This window comes from Neolamprologus brichardi, chromosome 6, assembly GCF_056152115.1.
Source record: "Neolamprologus brichardi isolate AB-2024 chromosome 6, ASM5615211v1, whole genome shotgun sequence".
Classification (NCBI taxonomy): domain Eukaryota; kingdom Metazoa; phylum Chordata; class Actinopteri; order Cichliformes; family Cichlidae; genus Neolamprologus; species Neolamprologus brichardi.
The window spans coordinates 3,962,721-3,983,112 of record NC_142109.1 but is presented as its reverse complement, the minus strand read 5'-3'; the positions used below and the strand labels follow the sequence as shown (position 1 = coordinate 3,983,112).

The 20,392-nt window shown below is 42.1% G+C and overlaps 1 pseudogene; it reads left to right on the top strand.

Moving 5' to 3' along the window:
* The first annotated feature begins 2,039 nt into the window (after positions 1 to 2,039).
* On the top strand, positions 2,040 to 18,771 carry LOC148102425 (uncharacterized; annotated as a pseudogene).
* Positions 18,772 to 20,392: the final 1,621 nt, after the last annotated feature.

Sequence of the window (20,392 nt, the reverse complement as noted above, 5' to 3'; positions counted from 1 at the left end):
TATCAGGCACTTGGAGGATTTAATACCTGGCTGATCATCCGACTCAGATGTGCAGGATCGGGATCCTCAGAAGAACCTCTTTATTAACATTTTTGACCATGCTTAGTGATATATAAGCCATATATAAGTAGTCAAACCATGAATCAGGTCTGAGGAGCAGTCAGGAGGTCAGGGGTCAGTTTGGGGTCAGATATATTTGATATGTTTGGACAAGGAATAGTGATAATGGTGATAACGTGAGTACAGGTCTGTGTGGGTGTGTGTTGGGAGCATGGAGAAGACCTTATGAAGGGAGAGTTAAGGCACTGGGATGCTTTAGTGCTCCAAAAGTCAGGAAACTGTGATATTTTGGTGCCTTTATATGGAGCATGTTTGTTGCCATGAGAAGGTTGAGGACTGACATATCAACAGCGATCCCAAATCTCCCAACAAGTAGGAAATAAATAGATAAATACAATTAATTCCACAGAGGGAGAATTTCTTTATCAGTAGCTACTTATTTTTCAAAAACTTGTCAATTTCATCTGTGTTAAGGTTTTATGTTACACTTGACAAAGTGTGCTGTTTTATCTTGCTCATTGTAAGATTGTATACATGGTGATGTGCTCAAATAAGTGTATTTTGCTTTAAGTTTGCTTTTTACTTAAACATTAAATTCCCCTTAATTATCATTGTGGTAAAAGTATGAATTTTGCTTGCTAACCAAGCCAGCTAGCGCTACATTTGCTGACAACTTACAAGGTATCATTGAAATATCGCCCATGCTAGCTTCAAAGAAGCCAAGCTAGCAACAGCAGTGGCACTAAATTTGAGGCTTCAAAACTGTAGTTTTCAACTGCTACATTCATCCTTTTCACACAGTCTGCGGCTGTGACGTGATTTTTTTCTTTTTTCTTTTTTGCAGTACAGTTTGTACTGGGCAGCTGCCAGACACCCAGTGGTGGATGGATGAAACCCCATACCAGGTCCCAATTAGTTGTTCTTCAAACTTTATTCACAATCTGAATCATCCATGTCTCAGTGGGTAGTAGGTTCAAGAGCAGTACTGCAGCACTCTGCTGAGTTTTAGTCTATTTATGGCACCGTGTGGTGGAATAAACTTTCCACTTTTCGGATGATTTCCAGTTGTTATAGGTGTCATCACCAAAGCCTGGCAGATAGGAAGACAAGTGTAATTATAAAACACTAAAAAAAAGCATATCCATGAGAAGAAGCCCATGTGAACAATTTTTCTTCACTCATCGAATGCCTCCAGAGTCAGAGTGAAAACAAAAGGAGGAGAGAAACTGACAGAAAGTCAAGATCGGGGAATTAAAACCAGAGAAAACAGAAGATAAGATGGTAAAAGAGAGAGAGGGTATGAGAAAAGACTATAGAAGAGGGGAAAAGTATATGATAGAAGAAAAAACAAAAGCAACATAAAGAAAGCAGGAAGGATGTGGAGGGCAAAACCAAACGTAAGAGAAAAAAATGAGATGAAAAGAAGGTGAGTGGAAGGTAAGGAGAGGCACGGAGGAAGCAGGAAATAGGACCAGATAGGACCTGAGAGAGGAGAGATAGTGAAATGACAAAATGGAGACGAGGGGAGGAGAGGAGAAAGCGAGCGATTGAGTGGGTACGATAAGGAGGTGGACGAAGGTGAAAAAGAGGAAAACAGGGACAGAGTGAGATAGTGCGAAGGTGGGAAGGAGGAGGAGAGGAGATATGAGGGCAGGGAGGGAGGGGGAAAGAACAGCCTGTTTTCACTGTGCCATCACTATATGGTGTGTGTGTGTGTGTGTGTGTGTGATTATTATGATGTGTGATGGTACGCTCTTTGCATCCTGCTGTTATATTCTCAATTGCCGACCATAATAACTATTGTTTACTAAAGGCAAGTTAATTGTTTTAACTGTTTACTAATTATCGTTACATCATTATATTTATTAATCCGAGAGTCAGGGTGGAAGTGGGTGGAGCTGAGTGTTGGGCTGATTTGTTACAGAAGGGCAGCAGCAAGAGTGAAAAGGAAGGTTTACAAAATGTGGATATATTGGACCATGGATGTGGTAGAGATGGAGCTCCCGGGCAGGAAGAAAAGAGAAAGAGCACAGAGGAGATTCATGGAGGCGATCGTGGCTCAAGAGTTGGCAGTTCGTCTTGTAATCGGAAGGTTCAGTTCGAGCCCCGGCTCGGACAGTCTCGTGAAGTGTCCTTGGGCAAGACACTTCACCTACCGCCTACTGGTGGTGGTCAGAGGGCCCGGTGGCGCCAGTGTCCGGCAGCCTCGCCTTTGTCAGTGCGCCCCAGGGTGGCTGTGGCTACAATGTAGCTGCCATCACCAGTGTGTGTGTGAATGGGTGGATGACTGGATGTGTAAAGCGCTTTGGGGTCCTTAGGGACTAGTAAAGCGCTATACAAATACAGGCCATTTACCATGGACAGTTTGCATCCTGCGTGTCTTTGTTAATGATAACTGGATACGCTTGTTGTAAAGGTTTCATAACTGACCAGTGATTCTATTTCATTCACGTGAATTACTGCCTTTTGATAAATGAGTAAGGTGCACTCGATGTGATGCATGTGACGTGGCAATAGTGAGACCAGAAATCAGCCTGAGAGCTTTGCATGAGAGCTTTTATTAAAAAAAATAAAATGCTGTTCCTGTGTCCTGCTTCAGGTGCTCTGTGAATCTGGAGGTGGCTTGAGTGGGAAAAAAAGGCCTGATACTTTTTCAGTATATTGCCATGAGTGTGTGTAGAGCTGCTTGACTAAATGATGGAGAAAATGAAGCTTCGATGTGCGTCAAACAGGACAAAAACCACAGTTATTCCTGCGTGTCTGTTCCTGTGTTGATTTGATATTTTGCCTTCAAAACACAAACTGGTGGTGGGGAATCTCTCCGTTCTCTTCCAGCTGATTAAAAAATAATAAAACAGGAGCAGAAGAAGAAGTATCCAGAAACGCATAACAGGACTGACCAATCACAGCGAGCGTGGCCTGTGCTGACATGATGTGTGGCGACATTTCTACATTTCCATGTCTCCAAAGCAGTATGCTGTTATCTGTGTGCGAAAGGGACATTTGACTCTGAAATCAAATTTAAGTGTTATTCATCCATCTAGATTATTTTCTAACAGTTTGCCTCCAGCGTCTTCAAGAGAATGCAGACATCAACAGCTGATATATGTGTGTTTGCAGATGGCGCTCGGTTTGTGGCGCTCAAAGTATTGAAACGCACACACTAATCTCTCCTTTCAGAAATGATGACAAATGTGCAAACCCTTATAGTGAGCACTGTTATTTAGCAAACTGCAAATCAAGAGAACTGTACATCCAGGCCAGCAAAGACTGATGCCATTGATGCTTACATCCTCTCATTTGGTCGTACGCACCAGCCTTAAGGGAGAATAGCGAGCGATACACTTTGTGATGAAATGCCATTTTTGCCTTATCAAAAGCACTGTGCAAAGCTTTCAGGGACTCTAATATTTTTCCGTTGTTATCCATCATACAGTACCATTGGTCCCACATTTTAAGACAGTTTCCCCAGAGTCGTGAAACGACAAGAAGAACACAGAGTCCTGTAACAGATGGTGTGGCCCCAAAAGAGCCAACATCACTGAACCAGTCTGGTTTTCTCCAAGAACAAGCTAGCTCGCTTATTTTTAGCTCCTGAAACGCTTGCACAGTATGTGTCTTGTACTTCTGTCTCTCTGAAGGCTTCAAGGAACAAGAGGACATTTTATTTGGTTCTTAGTTATGCAGAGGTCTGTTAGAGGGTTAGGACTGTCAGTTTGGCTATTAGAAACTATTCGAGTTTCAGAGTTGCATCTGATGCAAGAAAACAAATGTTGCAGTCACATTTATAACTCGTCTGAATGTCTGATTGCTCAGGTTTCCAGTTATACTCTTCACAATCTTTGATTTTAAATGGGTGATTCCAAGTTATGCTGAAGGGTAGAGTAGTTCCTACACATGTAGTTTGTGATAAAATGTGGTCCTCATAAGTAGAAAAGTACAAATGTGTGTGTTTGCAGTAAGTAGAGCAGGACACAGAGGTAAACCAGATCTTTCCTTTATCCTTTTTTCCTTCTGTTGCACTCCCCTCCCTCCCCTTCTTGTATCCTCACATTTCTCCTTGTGTTTCTGTTTCCCTTCTCTCCATTCCTCCCCCCTCATCTTTCTATTGTCTTATCTTTTTAGCCTCCATTCTTTTGTTTCCTGCTTTCTAACATTTTTCTCCATTTTTTCATTTCCTCCTTCATTCCTAACTACTGAATTAAGCTCGATGTCCCCTCTCCTCCCGTTTACTATCATACCTCGTTTCCATTCCTTCTCTTTGGACGTCTTCCTCCTCTTCACTCTAACATACCTCCATAAACGGTCATCCATTTTTTTTCTCATTGGGCCTCATTGCCGTCTGCTTTTTGTCTTCTTTAATTGTCTTTAACTGGCTCTCCTCAGCTCTTGGTTTCTGTACATGCTGGTGTTCATTTGGATAGTGGATAAGCACTTTCATGTTCAGAAGCAGATAAAAGTCAAAAATGCACTTTTGACACAAGGGGAAAAAAGACGAGAAGAAGTAGAAGTAAATAAAGTGTGCAAAAGTGCAAAGTATAATTACCAAATAAAAGAGGAAATAATTTGATTGAGTTCAAACATGAAACACAGAAAGAAAAGGAGGTTTGCTTCAGAGACCAGCAGGAATCATGAACTATAGCAGTGAAAAAATGCTTAGTGATCAATGAAAGCAGTAAATGCTGGAAAACTGCTGGCTTTGTTTGTTGTTTGAGAGTCAGTTTTGCTCATGACTCTTGGCTTGTCACTATAACGCGACCTGAGTAATGATGTTTATAAAAGAACACAGGCAGACCTTTTTTATAATTTAAAAAAAATAATGAAAATCTTGCTTAAGTGCAGCTGCTTCGAGCTTGGCAGGCCACTGGAAGTATAAAGTCATTTACCACATCAATCTATCAAGCATAAAGTGAATGCAGCCATATGTATGTGTGTTATGAATGTCCTTAGTATAAAGGTTTCATTGAGAAAAAGCTGAGGCATGAAGGGTAGGGAGGTGCCCTCACTAAATGAGGGTAGCTGGCAGTCGTTCAACTGTAAAAAGCAGATCTGGCGGCCGAGGTGTTGGGTTTCTTTCAGGAGGCCGTACAAAGTCATTTTTCTGTTAACCTTTTCAATGCAACAACAGGTTCATATCTGAGTGCTTCATTGGTAATGTGACAAAAGACGGCCGCGAAACTGACAGCGGCGCTCGTTCAGCATTCACCGTCAGCAACAGTCAGTTTTGCAAGTGATGAAAGAGACCATAAACTATAAACTTTAACGAAACACTCAAATTAATTTATTAAAAATAAGGCACGGGGCGGTTTGTCTCTTTTTGGTTCATCATTCTTGTGTAATAATGTTTGTTTAAGCTTGGGCCTTTCATGTGCAACCAACATTCATTTTCCAGGACAACCAGGCTGCCGAAGCATCTGTCAGTCCACAAAAGTAATATGATCAATCACAACTGCATAAACATGCATGACTGGTCAACACTGAATGGGATAGTCAAGATTCAGAGTACAATCAAACCAAACACCAAGATGTCTTACAGATGGATTTATACAGACCAGTACTCACAGAAACTTGTTTTGGGTCAATGATTTCAGTTAACTGGATTCATCTGATTGTTAAAATCAGTAAGGAGACACAGTAATGAAAGCTACAACTGCTACTATTTCTACTACAGACCAGTTTTCAAAATCCTTGTTACAGCATGCTTTTCAAGCGGAACAAAATCAAGTCGAAAAAGTGCGTTTCATGGTCAATCCTGAATAGTTTAAAGAAAACTGGACAAACTGGAACCACGAGGCAATCCATGCAATGTCACCAAAAGATTAAATGTCTCTTACAAACTTGCACTCAAAGTTTTACATATTGAATATCTATTCTGTCGGAGGTTTCTTCCTGTTAACTTTTTCCCAGCTGTGATTGGTGTGACTCTATCCACTGAGTCACATATGAACCTAATAGCTACGTTCACACTGCAGGTCTTGATGCTCAATTCCGATTTTTTGATCAAATCCGATTTTTTTGTCTGCTCGTTCACACTACAAATAAAATGCGACAGCAAACGCGCTCTAGTGTGAACACTCAAAGCGGCCCGCATGCGCAAAAGAAGACGTCACACACAACGCGCTCTGTTTAGACCCAGAGCAAACAGTATTGTTTGACTGATGGCCCTTAATATAAATACTTCGGACTTCACGTTTCCCAATTTTTGCTTTAAGTTATTTTGTTATTTACATAATAATGTAAATAACCTAATAATTATCCTTGTTGCTGTTTCAGAGAGGACGGGGCTTCAAAGGATAGTTGCAGATTTCTGTCCGAATCTGCAGATTATACAGTACAAATAAAATGTTCACGTTTCTCCAACGTTGTCTTCCCAGCAGTTTCACCGGATGGTCAGGAAGCGATCGCGATGTCTTATCGGGCGCTGATATTTGGCGTCTGTCTTGTGTCAGTGACGTAAAAGACGGATTTAATGCGACTTTACCGTTCAAACAGCAGTCGCTTTCTGAAACATCGGATATGTATCGGAATCAGTACCACATACGAAAGTGACCCAAATCGGATTTGGAAATATCGGATTTGTGCCGTTCACACTGTCATACCATGATCGGATATGGGTCGCATAGGGTCAAAAAATCGGATTTGATGCGCTTTCGCCTGCAGTGTGAACGTAGCCTTAGTTGTAACTGTGGGATGAAGGCAAAGAGCATAAAACCTCCACACAGCAAGGCCCCAGCTGGCTGATAGATTTGAGCCCAGAACCTTATTGAGTGAGGTGCTAACCATGCTAACCACTGCACCACTGTGCTGCCCAGTTCAAATTATCTTGTGGTCAAAACACAACTTTTAAAAAATTCTGACATCTCAGATTTCACACTCAGCATCTAAGCCATTTTTTTAACATATGAGATGACTAAATACAGGTCAGCAAAAGAGCCATAATTAAGCCCTATTTAGATTAGCACTTTGCTCTTTTAGATTGCAGATAAAAGCTAATTCATCAATTTCGCTAAGGAAACAAATGCCAAATGTCTGCATGCAGAGTTGCCCAAAACTAAACACACCCCCTCCAATTCCTTCTCTGCGGGCAGAGAAATGGCTGTGTCATTACAGGAAGATAGCTGTGACTAAGACTATTAGCTAATTGATAGGCTGACTGTGTTGGCTGTAGCTGTCCATCCAGGCTGACACAACAAAACCCACACACCCGGCATCTGCAATAATCATTTTAGACGCGGAGACTTCCAGCAACAAAAAAGAAAAAAAAGAAAAAGAAAAGTGGGCCTTTTTCTTCTCTGCAGAAAAAAAATCACCTCAAAGAGGATATCATTTTATAATATTTATGTGTAGCACAATGATTCTGAGAGTACATCTAAACTTAAAGCTCAGTGGACAAAAAAAATTGCTGAAAAGGCAAACCTGTTTTCACAAGCTAAAATGTGAGTGTGCTCTAATGGAAACAGTGCAGATGAAATAGCCAAATAAACCATCCTCCCACTGACCTCTGCTGGGATAGAGCCAAAATCCTCCACCTTTGAGTCCCCAGTTTGATTTACAGCACCACCACTATAATAGTATAAAAAGTGGAAGTGGAAAGTTTATACAGGTAACAACGTAGGAGGCAGGCCACTGTCTTAAAGGACCAGCTTGTAGGATTTAGCAGAAATAGAAACTACTACAGTGGGTCCCTATAGGCAGATCGACATGGGCCACAGTGAGTTGTCCAGTACTGGTAAGAAATGTAGCGCTGTGAGCTGCTCACACAGAGAGAGGCCCACAGTGGGGTCTATTGCTGCAGTGTATTCACAGCATGCCCAACAGTGTGGTGCCCAGGTGTGCCCCAAGGTCCATTACCGCCACAGCTTGTATGATGTTTGGGTCAGAATGTTGAACAAAAAAACAAAAACACCACCTGTGTGAGTGGGGCAAATCCACACTTGTCTGATGTGGGCCCCAAATGGATGCGCTCACACAGAGCCCACAGCAGTTTTGTCCTTTTGGGGCCCTATATGGGATTGCTATGGAGGAGCCAACTATGGGTTGCCCACAGAAAGGAGCTCTGAAGCCCACTGTGGGTTTTCCCTGGCCACACATCCCCACAGTGTGGCCACACAGACATGTTTCCTGGGGAGCAAACTCACTTAAATCACCTTCAGTTTGAATTTCATCAAGTCATCTTGACCATGACTATGTGCCTAAAGGCATTAAATTGCTGCCCTGTGATTGGCTGATCAGAGAAGTTGAAAAAGCGTACCTAATAAAGTGACAGTTTCAGCTTTTTATGTTTTTTTTTTACAGCAAGCAGAGCTGAGACCTTCAAAAACAACGTGAGAAGTGAGCCAAAGCAACTGTGGAAAAACTATAAATTTTGGATCAAAAATGCGAGACAGATGGCGTCACATGACACGGTTTGTTGTTTCCATATTGACAACGTGTATTAATGCGTGAAGTACATGTATTTTCCTCTGTGTTTTGAAAGAGGATATTTGTTTAAACTGCTGTCTTGTGCACTGTTTAATCCTCAGAGAGCGTGTACGCCCTCCCAGTGGACTTCTCCTCATTAAAATAAAGGACGAATCAATGATTTCCAAACCTTCTATTTATTCGGGGAAGGAAATTGCTGAGGTTTCATGCTTTCTCTGCAGAAAAACGATAAAGCCTCTGCTGCAGATTACAAACCTTAGATCTGAAATCTTCCTATTGTAGCAGCCAAATGTGATTGATGGAACTGATTTATCTTGGACTGATGGTGAAAATATGGGGCTTTTATTTTATTTTATGTTTTATTTTTGCAGCTGTACCATTTACAGCATGAATGATAAGCTGCTAATAATTAGGATTTTAAAAAGTGTTATCAGCTTTAGAATTTGCAGTACAGGAAGTCTGAAGTTGCTGTGTTTGCATCTAATGACAGAGTGAATGGCAGTGAGAGTTTGTGTTGATTCAGCATGGATGGATACTGTGATGGTCCTCTGCTGACACTTTGTGGTTGCATAAGGTTTTGCAAATAGGTGCAAAAACCTAAAAACGGGGTCCTGCTAGTGTAGAGAGCAATCAGCTCTGTTTCACATGTAATGAATTTCCTTTTCTCTGGTTTCTCTGCTGCTGTTGTTTGCATTTCTCTTTTTCCTTTTACTACATCACCATCTTTCTTCTTCTTTCTTTTCATCTTTTCATGTGTAAAAGTGCTGCTGCTGTGATGTGACAGCTTTCACACTTTTGACTGAGAATTTCATCTTCATGAAAACATTTGGATTTTTTTTATCGCATAAAATGTGTAAACATATAACTTTGCGCTACGGTGTGTTGTGAGAGATAAGAAGCTTTAAACTCACTAGAACATTATTTTGTGTTTAGCTGGGTACTGTTTGCTTTTGTATTAAATGTGATATTAAAAAACATTAATCAAAATTCAAGTATTCACTATTATAACATAAGAACTAAACAATCATACGGCACAAACAGTCTCACTGTTACTCCTCTGCTTTTAAGAACAATCGTGTTTTTAGTCAGAAAAAATAGCTGACAGCTACGGTCTCACCCAGAAACCTCTCAGCAAATTAGCAGAAACAACTACAGAGGCCCAATAAATTCCACTTTAACAGTTGACTCAGCTTTTATTAAAGGAGTCATACTTCTCTGGTTTCACCTGTTAGCAAACAAGACCTAACTCATATGAGCAAAATTGCCACTAACACAAGCACTACTGGAAGTAGCAGTAAGGTTGTGCACACATTCAAGTCACAATTATAATCTCACACGACTGTAACATGAGCCTGTGGAGGCATGCGGCACACGACGCAGGAGCTCTAGAACCCCTCCTCCAAGATTGGGTGTGAGTGGAGCCCTCTAGTGGGTCGCCACAAGCCCTGACATTGCCTCCCTCAGCACATCCAGACACAGCCCACTGCAACAGCTCTGAACCCTGGGAAGGTTTTTTTCCCCTAAATCGTGTCCATTGTGTGGGCATGGAGCCCATCTAAGTCAGAGTATGTGTCAGCGTGACGCGCGCACGCACACACACACACACACACACACACACACACACACACACACACACACACACACACGAGAGCTGTGATTTATTCTTCTGGACACATACACTCACACACACATCACTGATAACGACTTCACACTTCACCACCATGGGCACAAGAGGGCAGCAGCTTCCCACTTGAGTGCTCCATCACCTACTCCTCACGCCAGAGTACACTCCCTCTCGAGTTTCTGAGTGGCTGTCAGTCAAAGGAACATCAGTCCTTTGATCAAACTGACTTGCTAGTGCGGTTCAGGCTGCGTGTGTCTGTGGACATTGGCAGGTCGAGGTAGAGTGAAGGATGGACAGTGGGGTGAGTCACTGAGGGTTGGGATGTTGGTTATGTAAACAGAAACAGAAGGAGAGGGGCAGACTGAGAGGTGAAGGCATGTATGAGTCCCATTCCACTATTGGACCTTTCCCTGGGGAAGGGGAAGCTTTTTGGGGAAACCTGATTCAATGCGCACACACACAATAAAAAAATACATGAATAGAAGTTTGATCCAAATAAAGCTGTAGATTGTAATTGTGAAAGCATGTTAATTACCTACGCTGCAGACATGCTGTCTTGCTTGTAGACTGCGAGAGCTCTAGAGATTATATGCCCAGCTGTGAAATCTGGGAGTGCAATCATTTTTTCATTGTTTGCAACAACTGTGTACAGTAGCACAACCAGACTGTCTTTTCAGATTTCTAAAGCAGTCTTTTATGTATGGTGTTTATGGTTAGTCTTTTATTTCTTCATGTTTTTTTAAAAAAATTGTAATAGTTTTTAAGATTCAAAAGAAAACCTTTTCAATAAACAAGCGGATGGTTAAAGAAGGATTCAAGCTATTTAAGTAATTGGTGAAATAGCTGAGTTTGCTGTTCCGGGAAATGCTGACCTCTGAATATGCATTTGTTAGGAAGCATGAAGTGGAGAAAGTAGCAGCAAGAATCAGCACAGAATAGAACAGGCAGGGACAAAAGATATAACACTGCTTCCAGTCACAGAGGTCTAGATACCTGTCAGTAACTGATAACCACCAGGGTGTGTTCTTTGCATCCATCTAGTCGATGTGTGAAACTAGTTAGCAAGAGGTATATGGTGCTGCACCAAAATGTCCTTGGGATTGCTTTGGTCACAGATTGCAGTAGTTGCCATGTAATTTTTCCTGAAGATCCTGGCTTGTCTGCAAACACTTGCAAACTACTCAGTAAAGACATAATGACACTGTGATGCAAACTGGAAATGGAGACAGTTTTTATTCTGAAGACAAATGTTTTTGGGTTTTGGGTTGTGTCACAGTCTGAGAGCACTTCGCTCTCTGGTTTCTAAAGTATTTAAAAGTAGAATGGGAGGCAGAGCCTTCAGTTTTCAGGCCCCTCTTCTGTGGAACCAGCTGCTAATTTGGATTTGGGAGACGGACACTAATTTTTAGATTAGGCTTTCCTTTTTGCTAAAGCATATAGTTCGGGCTGGACCAGGTGACCCTGAATCCTCCCTTAGTTATGCTGCAACAGGTATATGTTGCTGGGGGATTCCCATGATGCATTGAGTATTTCTTCTTCAGTCACCTTTCTCACTCAGTATTTCTTAATACACTCTCTCTGCACTGAATCACACTTGTTATTAATCTCTGGCTCTGTTCCCCAGCAGGTCTTTTGTCTTGTCTTCCTTCTCTCACCCCATCCGCTTACAGCAGATGGCCACCCCTTCTTGAGCCTGGAGGTTTCTTCCTGTTAAAGGGGAGTTTTTCCTTTCCACCGTTGCCAAAGTGCTTGCTCATAGGGGGTCATATGATTGTTGGGTTTTTCTCAGTATGTATTATTGCAGGGTCTACCTTACAATAAGCGCCTTGAGGCAACTGTTGTGGTTGTATAAATAAAAGGGAATTGAATCTTTCAAGTTTCACTACAGCTTCCAGAATAAATGGCGAGTATTTGGTGTCTTCTATGAAAACTATGTGCAGTTGTAGCAATCTGCTAGCGATCAAAGCAATCACCATTAGGTTTTTGGTGCAGCAAGCTCGTGACTGATTTTGTTCAGGGACAGCCTTTAACCTTCAGTAATCACTCACCAACCGCTTGGAAAAAGTACATTTTTTCCAAGCAACTCGGGTAGCCAGGGGCTTACCAGCTGATCTCTAGGCCTGTGTGACTGAAGCTTAAGTCTGTCACGGTCCTGGGTCAGTGACCCAGTGTTTTGAGTTTCTTGTGTCTCTGAGTTTTTGTATTATGCTCTTAGTTCTTTGTTGCCACAGTTTATTCTATAGTCTAGTGTCTTAGTTTGGCCTTCTTGTATTCTGTTTAGTTCTCTGAGTATTTAGTAGCTGCCCTCTGTGTCTCTTTGTTGTTGTTCTCGGTGTTTCTTAGTTTCTCTGTCTCCCCTAGTCTAGTTTGCGTCTGTGCTACTTCCTGTTTTACTTTGAAGGTCTGTGTCTCATGTGAGTGTTTCCTACTTTGCTTCCTTGTCTCGTCAGTTCTGATTTCTCCCAGCTGTGCTCTCCTTCTGTGTCTCATTCCCCTCGTTACTTCCCAGTGTATTTAAACCCTGTGTTTCTCTGAATCAGTGTTGTGTCGTCCCTCATGCTGTGTGTTTCTCCCTGTGGCTCCCTGTGTGTGTTTTGTTAGATTCTTCTCAGTTTAGGTTGTGTAGATGTTCTTTGTTCAGCAATCAACGCTGCCATTTTAAGTTCAATCCCATTTCTAGTGAGTTTGCGTTTGGGTCCAATTCCTGCCTGCACACAGCCGAAACATGACAAAGTCAGATGCAGCTGCTTTACAGTTGCAAAAGTGAAGTTTTGCAACTGTGAGTGGACTAAGCCCTCTTTTGCTAAAATCTAATATATTTACCCGTGTGAAAAATTGATGTTGGTCAAATAAGAGATCTTATGTAGCCTGTAGTCTTAAACGCTTCTTAAGAGACACAGAAAAACACTAAAGTAATTTACAAATAAACAGAATTTCCAACTTGGGAATTGTCCGGCCTTTTTACAACTGAAAGGGATGCAGGCAGTCAGTGTACTGAATTGTGAAAACGCTTGATTAATGATTAATGAAGTAATGATTAAAATACAGCTCACACAGCTTGTTTCATTAGAAGTAGCTGCTGAATTGTGGAAAGTACTAATAATAACCTTGGTTGGAGACAAATGTCATTAATGTATTTTATAGATTCAGTGACATCACATGAGCACCAAAAACCATCAGATCGAATCAGAACACAAATCCACAAACTGATAGTAAGGGGAGAGGAAGAAATAGAGAAAAACTGTTAGAAAAATGAGCACTGAGAAGTGATAAATTAGATGAAATGTCAAAGGGGAGGGAAGGAAGGAAAAAGGAGCAAAAGACTGGATAGAGAAGGACGGATGGATGAATGGAAAAAGGTGACGTAGAAGAAAAAAATAGGGGTAAAAATGAATGATGTGCACTCTCCAGTCAGAAGTGCAGCTGGCAGCAGAGTGGTGTCGTCAAGCCAGCGTAACAAACTGACTGATGTTGGCACTAATACAACTCAACAGAAAGCCAGCCGCTGAAGGAGAGACAGGGATGGGGAGGTACATTTGACTTTTTTCCCTTCTTTATAAAATCCATCCACAATCTGCCCCTCAAATAACCCCGTCTCCAAAACATCAAACCTCTGCTCTTTGCTGTTTTATCAAATATGTTTTGGAGGAATTATCGTCCGGATCATTCTCACTGGTGGCATTGGAAGGATTCAGGTTATAATGTGTTTGATTTTTATGCCATTAAAGAAGTCGCACGGAGGTGTCTGGTGTCTGTCTTAGTTGCAACAAACAACTCAGTTTTGCTAATCCAAAAGCCCAAATCTGCGCTGGTGTAAATTAATATCTTATGTCTCTGTGAAGGTTCTCAGTCATCCAGGTCATCGTAGTCAAAGGAGCTTGCAAAGGAAAGCGTCTGGACTTCTTTAAGTTACTTGAAGACGTTTCACCCCTCATCCGAGAAGCTTCTTCAGTTCTAAGGTCAAATGGTGGAGAGTCCCAGATATAAACCAGAAGAGCCACCTCCACAGGACAAGACTCAGCTGTCCATCTGCATCTTAAGGATAAAGGACACTCTTTCGAGGATGCCAATGTTCACATTTTGGACAGAGAGGACAGATGGTTTGAAAGAGGAGTGAAAGAAGCCATCTATGTCCACTGTGAGCGACCATCTTTGAACAGAGGCGGTGGTTTACGATACCAACTGTCTGCCATCTATAATCCAGTTTTGAGATCCCTTCCCAGACGCCTTAACGCCCACTCACACTCTGGGCCATCTGACCTCAGGAATTCGCATGATAAGGTGGGGCCAGGTTTCACAATAAACTCACCCGAAACCCTGGCTGATTGGGACCCACACCCAGTTTCACACCTTGGCTCAGGCGATTAGAGGATCATCAGGGGGTCCTTTTGTCCCTCTGTGGGGGGAAACTCCCACCAGGTTTATGTCTGGGACTCTCCACCATTTGACCTTAGAACTGAAGAAGCTTCTCGGATGAGAGGTGAAACGTCTTCAAGTAACTTAAAGAAGTCCAGACGCTTTTCTTTGCAAGCTCCTTTGTCTAATATCTTATGTCCTTCTTTTATCTGCAACATGAATGCAGTTAGGATAAAGAAGAGCTTTGGCTGTGTCTGTAGCTTTCATACTGGATCAACTATCATAGCATACTCGATGTTGTGTAATCGATAAAAACTTGCTACATATTGCTCTTTTTCACTTAGCCCTAGTTTGACTTTAAACAAACTGGATTTTTTTGCCTGTGAATGTTGCACACATATGCTAGCTTGAATTTTAAGCTTCTTTTCTCAGTGCTGAATTGCTTCTCTAAATTACATTAAAAAGTAAATGAACAAAAGGAAATTGAACTAGAGACTAGTCAGCTACTCCTTGGCAACCACCAGTCATCGTGGAATAGCATGTATTCCCTGACTGGTTGTGAGAAGATGCTGGTTGTCACTGTGAAACTGACTGCTCAAGCTTCATTTATTGTGTTCACTGTTCTGGGACTTCCTGGTGCTTCCAAGCACATATGAAGAACTCATAATGCGGAGAGAGCAACAGCAAGAGCCAACACAGAGCAGAACCGGCTGGGATGAAAGATACTTCTTAAAGCCTCGATGACACAGACGTAGAGATCTGTCAGTGACCTCCTGGCATCCTACAATCAACCAACCTCAGCCAGACCCTGAACTTCAGCAGGTAACAAAGGCAGTGATGAGCAGTCAGGCTTGTAGTCAGGCTTTCATATTGTATGTTTCCTCATTGTGTGGATGCTTTAAGGCATCCACACTATTGTTTTCCTGTTTCTCTTTATTGTGTGGATGCTTTAAGGCATCCACACTATTGAGATCCTGTTTCTCTTTATTCTTTATTATTATTATTGTGTGGATGCTTTAAGGCATCCACACTATTGTTTTCCTGTTTCTCTTTATTCTTTATTATTATTATTGTGTGGATGCTTTAAGGCATCCACACTATTGTTTTCCTGTTTCTCTTTATTCTTTATTATTATTATTATTGTGTGGATGCCTTAAAGGGCATCCACACTATTGAGTTCCTGTTTCTCTTTATTCTTTATTATTATTCTTCAAGTTGCTCCCGTTTTTCGCCGTTTAACTACTTCCACAATTTTCAGCCGATTTTCACCGTTCAAATTTTAAACTATTCTGCTATTTCTGCTAATGTGTGCTATGACTTTTGCTATTTTTTGCTATTATACTTTTTAAAATATTAAGCTTTTTTCCTTTAATTTGTCCCATTGAAATGAATTGAAAACTTCCGCAATTCTGCTAAAACTTGCTTGTTTTTGAAACTTAACTACTTCCTCATACTTTCACCTAGAACAACCATTCAAACTTTAAAATGTTCACAAATTATTGAGCTATTCATGTATGATTCAGCTTTTTCATATCTGTTACCGTTTTCATCTTATCCCTCTTTAAGTTTTGAGTTTCATCTTTGTGATTTTTCACAAAATACATGGGTTGTTATGGTTGCTATGCACTTGGTTCTAAGTGAGGCACTGGAAGTTTCGCAGTCTTCTCTTCATGTCCGAACAACTTCTTGCTACTTGCTCAATTTTCACTCAACCTCTGCAAATTATACATCAAAACGTAGGTATTTTTGCTGGCTTTCAGAAAATGTCACTATCATTGTTGTGGTATTGACAGAATTTTGGCAAATCTCCTCAGACCAACACAAAGTCGGAAAACTCTCCATAGAAAGTCAATAGAGAGTTTGTTCAAAATCACCGCTTGATTTCTGTAATGAGAGGCATATTCGAATCGTCATATCTCCTTAACGAAGCGAAGTTAAAACATGAGGCTTGTCCCGGTATATCTTCAGACACTCCTGACGCTCACAATTTAAGAATTTTTTTCTCACCTATTACCATTTGGCCATGAATTACGTTTGTTTTGGGGTAGGAAATTCGTCCTTCGCTCAGATTTCTTCAGCTTTCAAACTCTGGAAATGAACCACTTTTTTCTCTCGTCATATCGTTTTGATAGATTTCCAGAGAGACCTGAAAATTTCCATGACTGTTCACCAAAGCCTGCTGTCTCTCACGGTGAAAGAATGATATCGATACTCCAAATAGATTTAGAGTTAGAAAGCGTTGTTTGAGGGCAAGTCAAGGCAGTTTTCGCTTGCCTCTACTCAGTTATGGTGCATTACAAGTGAAATATCTTTAATAATTCATATTTTAATGATAAATTGTCAATACTTGAAGATTCCCCCATCTCTTCTGAACAAAACGGTGTAAGAATGACCGTTCTAGCCCCTACGGTTAGGAAATTATGGCCATTTGTTTGGAGGGTAGTCCTCACTATGAGAAATAGACTGCAAAAATCCTGTTTCTCTGCTGTGTGTGTAAAAACGGCTGCATCTGTTTTGGCGGGAAAATGTACACAGCATCTCTGATTGGTGGATTCAAATTCAGCAGCTCCCAGGCTGCTTGACTGACCTGCAAAGTTGCTTCTCTCTCTTTCTGTGTGTGTTATAGTATTTCTAGATCATAGTATTTCTGCTTTTTATAGTATTTCTGCTAAATTATACTATTTCTGCTTTTAATAGGATTTGTGCTTAATATAGTATTTCTGCTTTTCATAGTATTTCTGCTAAATTATAGTATTTCTGCTTTTTATATTATTTCTGCAAAATTACAGTATTTCTGCTAAATTATAGTACTTCTGCTTTTTATAGTATTTCTGCTTAATATAGTTTTTCTGCTAAATTATAGTATTTCTGCTTTTTATAGTATTTCTGCTAAATTATAGTATTTCTGCTTAATATAGTATTTCTGCTTTTTATACTATTTCTGTTTAATATAGTATTTCTGCTCAATTATAGTATTTCTGCTTTTTATAGTATTTCTGCTTAATATAGTATTTGTGCTTAATATATAATATTTCTCCTAAATTATAGCATTTCTGCTTTTTATAGTATTTCTGCTAAATTATAGTATTTGTGCTTAATATAATATTTCTGCTAAATTATAGTATTTCTGCTTTTTATAGTATTTCTGCTCAATATAGTATTTGTGCTAAATATAGTATTTCTGCCAAATTATAGTATTTCTGCTTTGTATAGGATTTGTGCTTAATATATGTCAGGGTTCTGGGTCTGAGCAACCCAGGATCCGTGAGCAGTTATGGACTAGTTATATCTTATGTATTTTTGGTGTTGCTTCCCCTTTTGCTCTATGCTTGTACATATGTGGAGACGCTTGTTAAATTCCCCTGGCTGGTGGACTCCCTCAATCCAGTTGTCCTGGACTTCCTGCTTTCCACCCTCCACCTCCACTTTCCTCCTCAGGCTGCTCACCGGCCCGGACCGCTGGTGGATTCACAGCCTGAGATGCCGGCCCCGACGTCTACACGGAAACGACGTTCGCGCCGCCGGCTTTCCTCACCGCAGCCTAATCCACGAACTTCTCAAGAGTCGGCTGTGGTGAGTAGTACGGACAATTTTCCATTTCCCTCACCATCTGTGTTTGTGTCTGCAGTGGACGAGCCGACAGCGCAGGTAACATCACCTCGGTCAGAGGTCTCCACACCACTCGCTGCTTCAACATCTGCAGCTGTGGCACCGCCGTCATCTCACCGCCTGCAGTCACCCTTCTGCCATCTTCTTCACCGGCTGCTACGTCGCCACCCGGACCTGCCCTGCCCGAGCAGGAGCTCGGCGAGCCGGAGGAGCTCGCACTGCCCGAGCAGGAGCTCCACGAGCCGGTGGAGCTCGCACTGCCCGATCAGGAGCTCCACGAGCCGGTGGAGCTCGCACTGCCCGAGCAGGAGCTTGGCGAGCCGGTGGAGTTCGCACTGCCCGAGCAGGAGCTCGGCGAGCCGGTGGAGCTCGCACTGCCCGAGCAGGAGCTCGGCGAGCCGGTGGAGCCAGCGCCGCTGCCGGAGAAGCTCAGCGAGCCGGTGGAGCCAGCGCCGCTGCCCGGCGGGCCGGTGGAGCCAGCGCCGCTGCCGGAGGAGCTCAGCGAGCCGGTGGAGCCAGCGCCGCTGCCCGGCGAGCAGGAGAAGCCAGCGCCGCTGCTCGACGAGCGTGTGGAGCCCGCGCCGGAGCTCGGTGAGCGGGTGGAGCCCGCGCCGGAGCTCGGTGAGCGGGTGGAGCCCGCGCCGGAACTCGGCGAGCGGGTGGAGCCAGCGCCGGAACTCGGCGAGCAGGAGAGCGGCTAGCAGGAGAGCGGCGCTTTTTTTTGCGCCGCTGCGGGATGCGCGGTCTGACTTTGGGACTGTGACCTGGGAGGGTTTGTTGTTTGTTGTTTTTGCTTGTTTTGGTTCTGGCTACTTAAGCCTTAAGCTACTTAAGAGAGTCTTGGAGCTCCCACCGACGCGGGATCATTACGTGAGACTCCACGTCAGTCATCCTGTTGTGCTTGGTTAGTGTGTGTGTATGCCCGCGATTGTATGTGTCCTGACGGCTGCTTCTATTGTGTCCCCAGGAGAGGGGTGGAGTGCCAGACAGCAGCCAGCACGGGGAGGGCTGAGACACGGGAGCAGAGAGCACAAACACTGGGAGAAGACACGACACGGGAGTCTGGGGAAAGCACGGGAATTTGGTGTTATTTCCACACACTGTAAATAAACGCACTGTTTATACACAGAGCACCGCGCCTGGGTCCTCCTTCCCCACACCCCCCACGGTTTGCCATGCCATACCGTGACAATATAGTATTTGTGCTTAATATAGTATTTCTGCTTTTTATAATATTTCTGCTAAATTATAGTATTTCTGCTTTTTATAGTATTTCTGCTAAATTATAGTATTTCTGCTTAATCATACTATTTCTATATATTACTGCCAGGTCCCCAGACAGCCAATCCTCTGTGAGGACTGAGACACTTAGCCCTGAAATTTACATATCATGGCCTGCACGGCTTCCCAGCCAGCCAATCATATCTGAGGTCTGCCGTTTCTTCTCTCGTCATATCTCAGCGAAAATCGCAGTCAAAGTACACCAAAGTCTGCTGATTCACCCAGTACAAGAATTATGCTTCTAGTCCACCTAGTTTTTGAGTTACATGACGTTTTGTAACTCCAAAAAACGGCGTTTTTCGCCTCTCACCGCGATCTAATTCTGACTGCTCATCACCCTGTTTTCCAGGCGCCTGGCTCTCTTTCCCAGTGGCGCAGTTGGTAGTGACATGGGTCTGCAAGCCAGAGGTCGTTGGTTCGATTCCACATTGGGCAACGTGTTTTTTTCCCTACAAATTAATACACTATCACAGACCAGTGATTCATATTCATCATTTATTATAATTCTGCAAACTTTTATCATTTTACCAGCTTTTCTAATATGGACCTCACATTCTTGTTAACACTCCATGGCACAAATACTGTTCCCTTTAGGCTCTGTGTATGTGTGTGTGTATCAATATTTCTCCCATTTTAAAGTATTACTCCACCATAATTGTATTTCTGTTAAATCAAAGTACTTTTACTACATCTTAGTACTTCTGCTCAATCATAGTATTTCTGCTAAATCATAGTATTTTTGCCAAATCATGGTTTTTGTGCCAAATCATAACATTTGTGTTATGTTATAGTATTACTACTAAGTGGAGGAATTTCTGTCATGTTACAGTATATGTGCTGATTACAGTATTTCTGCTAAATCATAGTATTTCTACTATATTATGTTTTTCTTTCTAAATATAGCATTTCTGCTATATAATTGTATTTCTGCTATGTTATAATATTTGTGCTAAACCAGAGTATTTGTGCTGAAACATAGTATTTCTGCCAAATGATAGTATTTCTGTCAAATTATAGTATTTGTGCTAAAACATAGTATTC